The following is a 15,797-nucleotide window of genomic DNA, read 5'->3' on the forward strand; positions in this document are numbered from 1 at the left end:
TTAAATTAAATTGTTTGTAAATTTTGTGAATTTATTAAAAATGTTTCATTCTGTCACTTCATATATATATTACATATCTATTCTCTTGCATGCTTCAATTAAATCTGGCTTCAATAAATTCAAACATCCTCTCAAGCTAGTAGAGTCATTTTTCAATAACTTGATTTAGCATCTTAGCCCGAGAAACTAATAACCCTTTTTAGTTAGGATTTTCAGAGATCCGATGTTCCATGCTCGTTGCTCGAATCCTTCTCGGGTGTCCAAGCGTGCTCGGTTGGGTGCGAGCAACGGCGCATGGGATTGTATTAATAACAATTATAAACCGCGACTGATAATGACTAGCGCATCGTGCACGACATAATTTCCACTTGTATGGTGTGTTAGGCTTTAGTGGATTTTTTGTCGGTTCTCTTTGAGGTCAGAGCTAGCTTTAACCTTGAGCATATTCCATACGATCCGCGCCGTGCAACGCGGATCTATGAAATATGTGTGCACAGAATGCTTATTTTCCATTCTCACTGGTTGAAATATATAATAATATAATATACAAATATAATAAATATAATATATATGAAAATATAATCGAAGCTCTCGCAAGAGCCCTTGAAGAAATTCAACGAAACGATACACGACTATTATTATTAGACTGTTAGAGTCTCGTCCGTGATACAAACTTCCCAATTGAGATTCGATGATATCGCAATGATCGCTACCATTGTCAGTCGATTTCAGTAACTAACATGTACCTTAGAATCGAATAAATGGGTCGCGTCCACGTAATCACGTTGCCAGTAGCTTCGTTCGACCTTCCAGGCGCCCATGTCGGTGCTGCAACAATGGACCGAGGACCCAGCGAACAGCTCAGTTGGGCCCATCGCGATTTTTCCATCCTAGCGTTGCGAAACCAATTGTCGCGGTGTTTGTCTCTTTGAACCGATTTCAAAGGATTAGCGTTGCGTCCGCATAATCGCGTTGCCAAGTGTATAGCTTCGTTCGTCTTTCAGAGCCCAGGCTGCAGCTGCAACCCTCCGCAGCGCCGGCATTCGCGATGCTTTTAGTGTCACGAGATGAAATTGAAGACGGTTTTGAGTTAGCGTTGCGATTGCAAACACGCGTGTTTCGTTTTTAAACGAGATAGTCGGAGGCCCGGGCCTCGCAGCATAAGACCGCGAAACACCATCTCTGTGCAAAAAACGCAGCGTTACTAGACCTCCGTCTATATCCGGGACGGCCGGCTTGCGGAATCTTCATTCCGCTTGCTGGAACAACCGTCCCGGACGAAGGGGCGCATTCGTCCTGGCGTTACGACGTCCAGGCGGGTGGGTGGTGCGTAGCGTAGGAATCCGGTGTGGATTCCAAAGATCTGGGGACAGACCCTGTCGCTAGGCTGTCTCGAAATAATAGCGTCGCGATGATACCTCCACGCGTTGTCTTAGCGTCGCGATCATATTTGATAACGCGTTGCTTTTTAGCGTTGCGAAACAAATGCCGCGCTGCGAGTAGCCGTTCCAAGGATCGCAACTTCATCATCATTATCATCATCATTATCATCATCATCGTCGTCGTCTCGCAATCGTTGATCCCCCTTTTAGAGTTGCGTCAATATAAATGAAAGTGCACGGGACAGTTTTCAATTTCCGAATCGAGCTAATTAACATCGAAATCAAGAATGCACTGCTCGCGTTGCTGTTGACAGATAATATTTAACTTACTATTTAACTAAGATACTATTTAACGAAATTTTATAGACTAGCGTTGCGAAAATTGCGCGTTTCTTTCCACCCCTTTCGCTTCGATTTCCTCTCTGCACGCGAGATATAATCGTAATTCGCCTGTTCGGGTTGTTCTCGCGAGACACCGGAAGATCGGTACAGGGAGCACGAATGTTTTATTCCTTCCCTTTTCATTTTTGTGGGGGGAGGGGTGCGAAGACGTGGTGCATACGCCCACCGGACCATTGCGTAAAACAGTTGCAGCAATTGGCGCGACATCGCGATGCGCGTCGCTCCGTCCAAGTTTTCGCGGCGCGATACAACGCGCTACCGTTTGTGTGCGTATCCTCGATCGTACGAAAGTGTTGACGTAAAAAAAAGACGCATTGAGTTGTGTCACCTATGTCGGCACGCGCGACGATACCGTTGCAACCGTTGCATTAGCATCTAATGCAGAGGGTGCTGTGGTATTGAAGCGCCTTGCGATTCGAGGAGTAAATCGTGTGTAGATTTCTTTTGGACGTAGCGACGCGTGTCTTTGCCAATCGATGGTGCGTGAGCGTCAAATGCTGGGAACGTAACAACGCGTTTCACCGCATGTCATACTTTTCGAAAAAAAACGCAGTGGTTCGATCGCGTTGTAGCAGTAAATTTTGCGAGAGTTTTTTTTTCATGCAACCTGTTTCGTGTCTTGTCGTTTTCGAAAGAAGGGACAAGGTATCGAAACAGGTGTAGATCAATGGAGGGAATGAGGGGTTCGTTGCGACTTGCAAAATCGATTTTCCGGTATGAAATTGATTATTCGGATGATAGAGTTGCGACGAATTTGTGAGATGTGAAGTTAGAGTGGAATTACGATTGTATTGAGTGTGCAGGGAGGATGATACATTGCAAACGTATTAAATAGTTCGCGTCGCGTTTGCATTTAGAGTTTCGTCGCGTTGCGTTTTCGGACAGCAATGTCTATAACCTGAAAATAGCGTTGCGCGAATATGGTCACGCGTTTGTTTGAAATAAGCATGTCCAGAATTATGGTACTTGCGGGAAATGAGACGGGTTACCGAGGTCATTTGAAGTAGTCTTTTTGCTTGGCGAAAATGCTGTCCGCGGCTTCGTTTGCGAGTTATTAGCGAAAAACAGTGACCAATGAGAGGCAAGAGATCGTCTGGCGCGAGGCGGCCGTGACAATTAGTGGACAGGGCCCATTTCTGCTGATTGGCTCGGTCTCCTAGCGCTAGGCGAGCTTCTCGTCTCTCATTGGTCAGTGTTCCTCGTTAGTAACACGTGGACAAAGTTTGCTCAAAGATTTACAAAGTAGATCGATATAGTAATTAATTGATTTTAGTTTAAAGTAATTCATTGATTTCGAAGTAATTCATTTACGAATTAATTACTCGGAGGCCGCGAATTGCATTTTCGCTAACGAAAAAAGTTGCTTCGAATAATCGAGAGAAACTCTCGTTTCTCGGAAGTATCATCATGTCGGGACACCCTGCATATCGAGTGGACTACCATTATTAAATATATTTCTTATTTTATATAATATTGTTACGGCGACTTGTCCAAATCAAGTCGCTGTAATGTGAAACTGCCCTGTTGTGAGCAACTCCTTAAAGAAAAATAGAAGAGAGGGGTTGCCACGGAGGTGTTTTATCAACGGACAATCGGAGAGTCGGGATCGGACCGTCGAGCGATCAACACCATCTAATTCGAAGATCTCTAACATATTCTAATTCAGTTGTATTATAGTTCGTGTTCTCTATTGTAAATAAAATGCCGCGACGCGGGAGAAGTGTTGTAATTCGTAACAATATTATATTTATTAAATATATTCCTTATTTTTTTTAGATTTTTTCCTCATAATGATGATAAATTCTTGATGATAAATAGATAAATATCGTAGGGAAATCAATCACCGAACAGTGATTGATTAACAGGGAGTAGCGTCCCTAAGGTACCCGAATCGCTTGGGGTTTTGGGGAGTTGGAGGGTTGGGTGGTTGGGTGGTTGGGTGGTTGGGGGGTTGGAGGGTTTCAGGTTTTCGTCGCTGGACATCACTAGACTGTGGATTTTTCCATTTCGGCAAAAGTCGGTGATCTATATTATAATTTCAACTTTTCTACAAAATTATTCGTCAAATAACAAAAATTTCCATTTGGCAACAGCAACTCTTACAATCGATGTATTTTTCCTGATTTTGCATTGAAAAAATCCGCAGTCTAGACATCATCATACGAAGACATCTCGTCCGCCGAGGGATGCGTAATTTCGATAAGTTATTAACCCTTTCATGGGCACAATACGAATTTTCAAGATGACAGCACATTTGAACGGTAGGAATATTCGAGCCTGGTAGTCTATGCGCGCGCTAAAAGTGGGTGGGAAGCGTAGTTCTCGGTGCCTGTGAAAGGGTTAAGACTTAAGACAGTAGAGACTTCTTTATCGGAACATTTATTTTTATAATACTTTATTAGATAATTGAAGATAGAGAGATAGATATTGCAAAAATAAACCGTCGGATTAAAGTGTCTCTACTGCGTAGGTGTCACGCGTGTCTCGAATTATTGCGGCTAGATTCGCTTCTTTCGCAATAATTCGTTGACTATGTGATTAGTTTTTAAGACGTTAATTTTTAAGGCGTTAGTTATTAAGGCGTTATTTGTAATACCGCTTTGCTCTCATGGACGTGTTATGTCGCTTGCATCAACACTGCACGTGTAAGGTGCTTGCAGAACGACTAAACATGCGCTTCTGGTTTTGCTCCATCTATGGTCATTTAGCTTGCCTTTCTATGTTTGGTCAAAGGAACCAAACTTTTTCGAATTAAAGTTCTCTTGAATCGAAGCATGTTTACTCGTCTGCAGTACCGCACGAACGGTAGTGCATCCCGAGATAACACGTACGTGGCACCGAAACGGTAAAACAAAACTTCTGTAAGAAAGAAAGCCATAACGAGAGCCATAACTAGAGCCACAACTAGAGAGAGAAATTCCGACTTCGTTCTGACTTTCTTTCGGATCTCCACTCGCAGCAACCTCGTGGTGAGATCCGGGCAATCGATGTAATTTTCAATTCTCAGTTTTCAATTTTTAATCTTCAATTTTCAATTTTTAATCTTCAATTTACAATTTTTAATCTTCAATTTTCAATAATTTGTAATTCGAAAGGAACCGCGATCAGACCGTAACAGATTGAGAATTGAAAATTACATCGAGCTAATGGCTGCGAGATACATTTTTCAAATACGTCGATAACTATATAAATAAGTATATATAGATATAAATATAATAGTAAATATAAATAATAAATAATTAAATTGCTATTCAATTTATATTTTCCAGTTTCGTGGTTCGAATATATGTATATATATGCGCCCAATCAATTTATTGTTACAAAATCGTGAAACGTCGCGTCTTAATGCAAACGTGGTATACAGAATGCATACTCGGTTCTCGCTAAGAAGCTTAAATATCTCTGAAACATCGGTAACAACGAGTTCGCGAGTCGCATAATTTTTATTAATCGATGTTCGAGTCGATATATCGTGGGAGAGCTGCTGTCAAAAAGATCGAAATACAGTATCGAATTAGCGACAGTTTTTTTCGTGAACTGTCAAACGAGAAAAAATACTTCCCAAAATTGTCAAGTAGATGTGAAAATATTTTTTAGTATCAATATAATATTAAATAGTCCATGATAATTTTCGAAGCATTTGTTTCTCAACGAAGCCGATCGATTGAATATGATTTCGAAGACAACAGATTTAGCGATCACCAAACGTCGCGATGATATATTTCTGGAACTCAGCCACGTATAAAATAACATATACACATTAATTAATAATCAGCTTTTCCGGTATTTTACGTTGATCCATAGGAAACCGGATGAATATTTTTGATTTTTTAGCTACGGTTACTTTTAATTTCAGTTCTTTTTTTAACTGTTATATATTACATTAATTAATTTTTGTTTATTATAGAATTAGAATATATTAGATTACTATATATATTAGAATGAACGAACGATAATGCAGAATTTTCTTTTATTTTAATAGATTAATTTCTTATTCAATATTCTATACAGCGTGTCCATAATTATGTAACCCCCGGAAAGGGATGATTCCCGAACTACCAAAAATTGATCGACACATTCCTGAATCTCTTTCGTGTATTATCGAAACTCTTCTCTTTTTGTTTTTATTATTATTATTATTATTAATTACCGGAATCTGATTTGCAATTTCGTCGACTAGGTGAAAATATCGGCACTCCTGTACGAAATAACCGATCGTACCAAACAATTGGCTGAACCGCGTGCTCGGTTGGATAGCGACAAGAAATTTCAAAGTCGTGCGACCGCGGCGAGCATTCCGAAAGCTTTGGCACGCATAATCGAGCTTTCGAAACCACGGCAGCCGTATCAACACCCTTCCAAGCTATCGGTTACGTTTCACGCGGTGCTCTATACGCGGTCGGTTCGTACTTCTCGCTTTTTACACGTTCAAGAAAAATACGGACTGTCCGAAAAATCCGAAAGAATACGCTTTAACTCTTTCATGGGCACGATCATTTTTAAGAAGATGGCAGCGCGTTTCAACGGTGGCGATAGTTGAGCCTGGGATCCATATGCACACTAAAAGAGTGGGCGCTAAGCTTAGTTCACAGTGCCTACGAAAGGGTTAAATGATTCGAAGTAACATCTTCCCTTGGCGAAAATGCCTCTTATTTTTGCCGTTCGCTGAAAAGGTAGAGAGACCTTTCTGTCAATTATGATAGGAGTATTTTTGCTAATTATGGTGGAAACATTTTTGCCAATTATGGTAGAAACATTTTTGCCAATTGCGAAGTGAATACTGTAATTGAAATTCGAAGGATGCGTATTAGTTCTCGCTCCACGGTGACATGTGTTTCAGTAATTTCAAAAATTCGCGTCCGTAGTCAGATGATTTTTAGAAAAAAACATTTTCTTTTGTAGCCACGCAACGTATAATTGAGTTGTCGAGACCGAAAAGGAAGCGAAGGGCAAAGGGGCAAGAGAACGAAAAAGGTGTATGGTAGCAAATCATGGTAATTATTACGTCGATATTGGTATAAATTCTCCGAAATAACTGTTGCAATTTTAGTAGCAACTTGCGGTACAATATATCAGATGCAACGGTAACCTTGTGAGATTATTTTTTTTTATTTAATGTTAATGCAAATTATTCGAGAAAATATTCCTCATAGAATTCGTATACGCGCGAGCGAGCTAATAATAAATTTGTTCGGACAACTTGTTTTCCAATTTATTAAATTACTAATCTTCTTTTTCAAAAACAATGCCGCGTCTCTTGCAGCTATTTTGCAAAACACTCGAAGAAGAAGCAAGCTCACGAACATAGAAAATACGAGCGGAGAATGAAAAGAAAAAAGCTGAGGAGAGGAGGGAAACAATGACCACCGAGGACGTCGGATTCCGATAGAACTATCATCGTGGTAGATTTAAAGTCCAAAAATAAGTGAACAAAAATTATTGTAATGTAATGGTCACGGTACGTTTCGAACAATATCATAGGCTTCTAAGTAGAAACTGTGTATCACTTCGTAAGATTAGCATAATCTTCTCGATATCTATTCACGAAGAAGAATGCAATACTCTTTTTAAAAATTAATTTAAAAATTAATTTAAAAATGTCTCGGCACTACTCCCGTGACCGGAGCAATGACCTTTGTCGTATTAAAAAAATCACCAAATCGATAGCAAATAGAATTGGACTAATTGTAATTTCAGATTTTCTTGCTCTTTTGTCTAGTTTCGTGTTCGCTTACCGCATATTATGTCCAACGTAGCTCGTTTCACGTACGGAGAAATATCGATAGAAGATTTACCGACTTCTTTCCTTAGACAGGATATCAATATTCCAGCTTCTCTGATCGCTGTCTAGAAGAACACCTCTAAAAGACCACTGTGAAACGTTGGTGTTAACAACTTCCTCCGTGAATGCCATTTTTCATCTGGAACAGAATCGTTATACTCTTTTTTATTCTTCTTTTATTTTTTGATATAATAGGTCTTGTTCATTCTGGAAACTGTTTTTTCAATTTTAACGCATTTTTCAAGATTTTTAATTCGAATTAGTAGACATTTTTCGACAAAAATGCGATTGGATGATAGGATATGAAGAAATTGATTTAATTGATTTACGGAATGAATCGCGAATGCCTGTTAAATTCGGTCTTTCTTCTAATTTAGTTCGATTGGAGAGTGATGAATTTTTTTTTAGAGAAAAAGAGAATTTTAGAGTTTTGAGAGAAAAAGAATTTTAGACTTTCGAGAACTGTAGACTTGCGATGAAGATAAAGAAATTGTACGTTCCATAGATTCATACCGATTTAATCTAATAAGAATTAGCATTTCTAAACTTTCGAATTATTTAAAGAAAAAAAAACAACTGAATTCACAACAAAAAATTATGAGAAGAATTGTGGGATCAAACGCGTAGCGAATCGGTTACATTGAACGCAAAAGGCAGTGATAACGACAACGTAATTATCGTTCCAATTAATTGGTATTCAGGAAGCTAATTTAATACGTTTGTTCTGCGAATGCAGCGACCAATAGATGAGCACGACTGGTGTTTAACATCGTTCGTTTTTATTGACTAACGTGGCAGAGCAGAGCAGAGCAGAGCAAGAGCAGAGCAGAGCAGAGCAGAGCAAGAGTAGAGCAGAGCAGAGCAGAGCAGAGCAAGAGCAGAGCAGAGCAAGAGCAGAGCGGAGCAGAGCGGAGCAACGGACTCGTCCGCGAGAAAAGATCGTCTTCATTATAAAAATAGAATTATACTCTGACGATATTAACTCTGCAGAAGCTCCTCGCAATTTCCAGAACGATAAATAACCCTCCTTACTCCGTGAGATACACTCGACGACGCCTTCATTGCGCGTCACTTAAAATTAGTGAGAGTCTGCTTGACAAATCTCGCCTCTCCGCCACCCTTGCACCCTTCGATTCCCGCGAGATCAGACCCGCGATCATGTGAATTCGTATCGCCAGTCCCTTGAATCAAACTTTCTTAACAAGTCCTACACGTGTTTCGTACAGTTTCTTCTGTAAAGACGATTGTGTTTACTAAAAGAAGTCTATAGTGTTTGTCTATTTTATATATCAATATTGTCTTAAGAAAAAAACAATACACATATCACTAAAACATCCAAAAGAATGTATTCAAATCAAATCTGGTTTTATATCGAACGTAACGTAATATCCTAATTTATATTTAAATAAAGTAAAAAGAATAAAGTTTAAGAATCTTTAAATTGCAACTAAAATAACCCGAACACAAACAGAAACAGAACTTAACTAATTAAAAATATACAACACTATACAAAAACAAATCCAGTGAAAAACTTATAGCCCATTTTTCTCTTTGGATTCGAATGATTTTCTGAGACAGTGAAAGATGTAGATGGTGACACAATTGCCAATGTTGATGAAGGTGATAATGTCGATGAAACTGAAGGGTTAGCAAGTGTCTGAGTTCTTATTACGGGAGAAGTGTGGGTGTGAAAGTATTTTGCAGCACCACGTGCACAGTGGGCGCAAGGATACACACGTCATGACAATATCATTTCATGTTACTTTATAACTGTATAGGAAGCAGAATATGGAACGATTCAGAGTTTCAACAACTAGGAATCTCTGAATTCAAAGTTGCGATTCAAAAAGCACAATGCAAGGAGTAAAAGGTCTCTCTTACCGACAAAACTCTTGTATCATCGGATCACAGGGTTCCCCATCGAGTAATCTGCTCTTGCACTAAACTCAATGACAAATTTCATCAAAATCGTGTCAAAATCTTCTCAAACTCGCAAATCCAAAAAACGCGAGCCGATGATATCGAGCGCTAATCATTTCAATTTTTCCTACGACCGAACCGAACCGCAGCTGATCCGGGCATTTATTAATTCCCATCGAAACCCAAATTACGTCGAGCAACATAATAATTCCTCCCACGGCAATACTCGGAACGGCGAGTCCGTAAAGACACTGGAGTACCCTAATTTATCGGATGATCACGCGAAACGCTTCTGCGTTCCTTGGCGTGGCCAAATTCCGCGGATTCGCGTGTAAACCAGGACCACTGTCTGCCCTGAGGCATCCCGTGATTCATTTTCGTTTGGTTGGCAATAATAATCCATGAGGATGGCCGCGGACCTACGCGACGACGCGAAGCGCCGCGGGAGACGACGCTTGTAATTTTCGTGGCGCAGCGCGCAGCCGAAGATTGCTGGAATCGGAGGGTCCAAGAGGGAAGAAACGAAGTCCGCGGAGCTTATTTACGTTTCAAATTGCTCAAGGATCGTGCTGATTTTTTACGCGACGCCGGCCACGAACCGACCATAATTCTGCACGATGAAGTGTCGCGGTGCGCGCGCTTTAGACAAATTTCACCCGCGGAACGGAACGATCGCCGCGATCGTTTAACACGTTCGCGACGGGGCCTGAATTCACTGGCCGCACCGTGGGGCGGGCTTGTTTTCGTGCTCGATCCCATCGGGCGGGCTGAGCCCCCGGTAGTACACGAACCATTGCCGCGTTATAGCAATTGACACGTTTGCATTGGGCCTGTATTTAGTGGCTCCGCCGTGGGATGGCGCTGTTTTTCGCACTTTCTCCCATCTGACGACGCTGATTTGAAATAAATCATATGCTACGTGTTTCAACATTGTGTATCTTTTGAGAACATAAAACGATCGAAATAGAAAAACATATTTTTGTTTCTGTCGAATTCTATAATAACTTATATAATATTTTTGCTCTGAGGTAATGTTCTATATATATCTCAATATTTAGTTGGAATACTTTTGAAGTAATCCAACGTCAGTACATGTATTCTAACCTAATTCCAAATCGAATTTCTGTCAAAAATATTTGTGTATACAATGTTTCGAAGAAATTCACAAAAAGGAATAGTTCTCTTATGTTTATAAATATGTAAATAAATTTGTTAATTACAATAATCACCTTTTTATTAGATTGACACCGGCGTGTACCACCGGTGGCTCATAACGCCCGATGGGACAATTCTGTATGTACCTGGCTCATCCCGTCCCATAGGACAGACAAGAATGTACCACCGGTGGTACACCCCGTCGCGAACGTGTCAAACGGGGACGGTCTACTTCTTGCTCTTTTCCCTTTTTGTCCCACAACGGACCCCGGGATTCTGATTAATAAACGTCGATTACGGTTTATACGGCGGCCGAGATTGTCAGCATACATCCCGGCCCGCGCTGATTATGTCGGCCGGTTAATAAACGCCGCGGTTTGTGCTCCCGCCGGTATCTTTTCTTCCGGCGCAACACTATCGCACCTTTTTGTAAATAATATTAGTTGTATGTTGAAGTAATGGCCGACAAATTGTGAGCAATGGCTCGACCCCGGTCTCGGATCGGGGAATTCGGCTCGGAGTTGCGCAGATTTGTTATCCGGACGAGAAGTTTAGCGACCTCTTAGAAAGAGGCTCTTACGATGGGACTGTTGCATGTCTCAGTTTTGATCCGTTGAAAAAGTTATCGACTCGGCACGGTTTGTACTCGTATTTAATTCCGTTCGAAATAAATTCAATCATGTTTCTAAAGGATTGCGTCGTATACGGTGTAACGAGATAATATGGCGCTCGTTATTAACTTTTACAAGCCTCCGTAAAACAGCGTCTATCGAGTTCATTAACTGCGGATACGATTTCACGTCCTCGGCCAACAGCGCGTGCTTCCTGCTTCTTGCTCGCCGGCGCGGCGTCTTCTTCTCCATCGGTTTTAGATCAACGTTAAACCGTTTCCTGTGTTTCCATAGCTCTTAGGACTCAATCACGACAAGGTGATTTGGTAGCCGAGCCAGGCGCAGGAATTGGCTCATTCGCGAGTAAGATCAGCCCTAACAAGGCCCGGTCCCGTTTCAATTTCAAACCAGCTCGCGAGCGCTCGCCTCGGCTGCGCCCGCTTTCCATAATTTACGCATTAACGTTTCCGTGCGGTTGAACGAGAACGAAGAAAATGGCGGACGTATCCGCGGGCCGATATTCATGTTGCGCGGCCGGTTATCGTTCCGTCCGACCGGGGATTCCGTATGAACGTGCGGGCAAATATTTGAAGCTTGGTAATATTCCGCGTTGCTTGCACACGGGTTCGCGCGGGGAATAATAAAATGGACGGCGCGCTGAATGTTTCCCAGCACAGTCCCATCTGCACACATGCCGGGCTTGTTAGCGGTGTTTGCAAACTTTTCTATAGGGTGTTCGAACGCGCGAAGGTGGTGATAGGAGTCGTCAGAGAAGGGCATATTCTTAATTCGAATTATAATTGGAGAATCGTGCAATTGTTGTGCGTAAAATGTGTTATTTGCTTCACGGTCTTTGCTACAATACGATCTATGCTACAACAGCAGCTACGATGAGACAACAGATTAGACATCCTTTATTTTTTGTGTTCATTTTGATCATCCGTAAGTAAGCATGAACGTTGATATATTATATTTGCATCAACATACGCAATTATAACGGACAAAAATAGAAAATTTAAATTCTAACAGATTTTTAATGGAAATTTAAATTGTAATAGATTTTTAATAGAAATTTAAATTGTAATTGATTTAGAATAGAATAGAACTAATTTTTATAGATTTTTACTATAATATATAATTATAATGGAGTTTTTTCTTCGAAACTGTGGTAAAATGAAGCCAACATCATAATTATTTGCATCGTGCACAAATAGTAAAGCAACGTGAATGAAGAATAAACAGGAATGAAGAATATGATCGACGTCATTGAAGTTGATTGCGCTTAGAACTTTTTGTGTTCCTGCTATGAATAACCCAATTAAAACACGAAGTTACAAAAGAGAAATTCAAAATGTACTTTTCTGCCATGGTTGTTTGCAATTTCTCTGCTGCATTCATTCACCGAAATTAAATTTAAAATCAAAAACTTCCTATCTGTGTCTCGCCGTTGTTTATCATAATTCCGTGCGTTCAATTGTATACGTATAGGCAATAATGCAGCGCTTGTCCGTTGATATTTGTAAGCCAAAGCGATACGGCACAAAGATGCGAAAACAAATGGCCTACAGACACAACGTAAGATTTCACGCAAAAACCAAGAAACACACAGCACAAAAGTGCGGATCAGAAGGTACCCTAGACAACCGATTCGAATTTGTCAATGTATCGGAAGAAACGCGAGAGCCACGAATTGGAAGCCCGGTTGCTCCCAGAAAACAAAATGTCGACGAGAGCCCCGGCCCCGACCGAATCGTGCGCGACGCCCCGTTTCACCTGATACTTTCTCGAGCGTATTCGCATCGCGCGATATCGTTTACACAGGCTCCGGGCTGATACGCGCGCAGGTGATCGAGCACGAAGCGCGCGTCAGTTGATTTAGTGTCATATTGGTCACGGTTTGTCGCCTCACCCTATGATCCTCCGGTGCACCTCTCTCCCTCCTCTCTCTCCTTCCACCGGCAGCCCCGACACCCGCAATATTTTCTCGATTTTTCTCCGTCCTTTTTCCCTCACGTTCTCTCTTTTTCGTCCCGGCTCTGCCTCCCACCCGGAGCTCTTACGAGCACAAGCCCGGGGTCTTTGATCACCCCGCCGACCATCGAGGGCGAGCTGATCATCCGCGGTCTCGCGTCGAAAAGAAACCGATCCTCCGACGCGCCCTCCTCTTTTTTTCTCTTTCGGATCCTCTCGTCCTCTTCTGCTTCTCTCGCTACTCGCCTGCACAGCCCGGAGAGCCGGCTCCGTATCATTAAGCGGGCTTTCTGCTTTGTCAGAAGGTCCGGCGACTTTGCGGATTTGTCCGGCGAGTTTGTTTACATCGGCAATGAGCCGCGTCGCGCTAAAACGTGGACTGTGTCGCGCGTAATCGCTTTAGGAAAATTGCGGGATCATCCCCGAGCTCAGTTTTCGCCTCTTCGTGCTCGTTTTTGGCAATCTTTTGCGAGCCACGATTCAGCTCGAGGCCCGTCTCGTCCAGCTTTGTGGGAAACTTAGCAGTTATCTTATCGCCTGTTCTCGTGCTTCGAGCATGATTTTCAGTAAATCTCTAACACTTCGGGTGTCTATAAACGCGACAATTTCGACGTTTATTAAGTGCCTCATGACAATAGATTTTTTTTCCCCGTCAACAGGAGCAGTAAACGTCCGCGAATGTTTACATAAATTTTCAGAGCGGTGCCCGGGCGAGCGAAACCGCCGATTCGTAAATCAAGGATTTTATTATAACTCGGTACCAGCATAAAAGTTCTATTTGTTCTCGCTAGGGGTTTTATTTCATTACGTTTCACGCACTCGGACGTAAGGTGAATTTATCCCGCGTTATGAATTTATAACGTCCGTTGTCTAGCGATAAATATCGCGGCGTGTGACGTTAATTGTACGGCGCGGCTGAATGCAAATAGACGATATTTCTTAGATGTCTATGGATATCCGATAAATAAAACTACACGAGGTGCGTCCGTTCGGTGGAGTGTGCAAAGGGGGGCGCGAACGGTAGCATAGGAGCGGACGATACCCCTGTAACAACTCGCCTAATCATAGCCGAGCGACAGTGACGGGCCGAAGATCGGCGAGCAACTTTTATCCGGCGTGCGAAGCATCGTAATCTTTGCAGCCGGAAAATTTGTTCCGTCGCGTGGGCTACCATTACCGCGATTAAACGATCGAAACGATTCCCGGGCCGGTTTTGTAAGCTGCAATTTCGTGGCGCGCAGCTGTGATCCGTTCACGGACACGGACAGTCCGCTCGTAGCTCGCGCGGCCGCTTCGCCTCCCTTTCGGCTCTTCGCTCCGCTCGGCTCGGCTCGGCTCGTTTCTCCTAATGCCTAGGTGTGGAAATGACTTGTGGGATCGGCTGGTAGCGGAATGGCATAAAAGTGGTACTTTCGAGGCGATCCCCTAAATCATGAAATCGAGAGGCACCAGACGGCTTATCCTGGAACGAAAATCGCCTGCTTCTCTCTTTCTCAGCTTTGCACCCCGGGCTTTGCTGGTCTTTCCTGATCCTTGGAACACTTCGATACTGCTCCTCCAACGATCCTTTGATCGTTTTATTAGGAAATCATAGCACGACTCTTCTACAGAGCATTCGTCGGTCGGAGAACATCGTGCTTCCTTGGTTCTACGCTAGAACCTCGTTCATGTGAACAGTTCGGGGGACAAGGCAGTTCAGATAATCGAGCGGTTCAGATAATAGAGGTCCTTATGTTCAGTTAATCGAGGTACGATGCTATTCCCATCATTCATATAGTTTGGGTAATAGATATGTCCGTAAACAATGGTCGGTTTGTTCGTATCTTGTATTCGGTGCAACTTACTTATTCGCGTTACTTATTTCGGTTAAACGTTTTACAGTAACTATACCGAGTCAACTCCTACTGACAATGTCGCACTGGCAGCGTCAACGACAGCTAATAAATGGTTTGAAGCACAATCAAAATCTGATACAGTTGATACAGCACAATATTTGAATAATTCAAAGCGACTTGCAAGCTCAAAGCTTTCGGATGAAATTTAATTATTTAATTATTAAACTCTCCCGTTCTTCTGTTCTAGAGCTTATGATCAATCACGAGAATTCTCGAATGTTCATTGTTGTCATTTAGAGTGTAAAATATATCTGGCTATCGGTTAACTATTACGAGAGGAAGTATGATAGAAGGTAATTTTTTATTTAATTCTATGAAGATGGAGAGTAAAATTTTCATCACAATGTTTATTATTATGTTTTATTATACTGAATATGTATCTTGCATTATGGAAATGAGTATACACATGGTATATTGTTCTGGCATAAATTTTGCTCATGCACATATACATACATAAGAGCAAAATATTATATATCAGTGACCCACATAGAACACGCCATCATATAATCAAGAGTATTCAGTAAGCACGGATAATAGAGGTTAGGTTTACTTGAGGGTTTAAATAAAGACCTCAAGGTCCGGCCTCAAGGTCCGGCCTCAAGTCGTTCATGTCATTGTGGTTCTACAGTAGTTTCGTTGGCCGTTCGAAGCATCTTCTTGCTTGCCCTCTCTTCATTCT

General features: G+C 41.9%; 1 long non-coding RNA gene across 1 annotated transcript; it reads left to right on the plus strand.

The window, feature by feature from the left end:
- The first annotated feature begins 5,978 nt into the window (after nt 1–5,978).
- On the plus strand, nt 5,979–7,280 carry LOC143259976 (uncharacterized). Its single transcript, XR_013034042.1, has 3 exons — nt 5,979–6,186; nt 6,687–6,778; nt 7,048–7,280. It is a non-coding gene; the product is annotated as an uncharacterized LOC143259976 (long non-coding RNA).
- The last annotated feature ends 8,517 nt before the right edge of the window (nt 7,281–15,797 follow it).

Source organism: Megalopta genalis, chromosome 8 (genome assembly GCF_051020955.1).
Source record: "Megalopta genalis isolate 19385.01 chromosome 8, iyMegGena1_principal, whole genome shotgun sequence".
NCBI classification, from domain to species: Eukaryota; Metazoa; Arthropoda; class Insecta; order Hymenoptera; family Halictidae; genus Megalopta; species Megalopta genalis.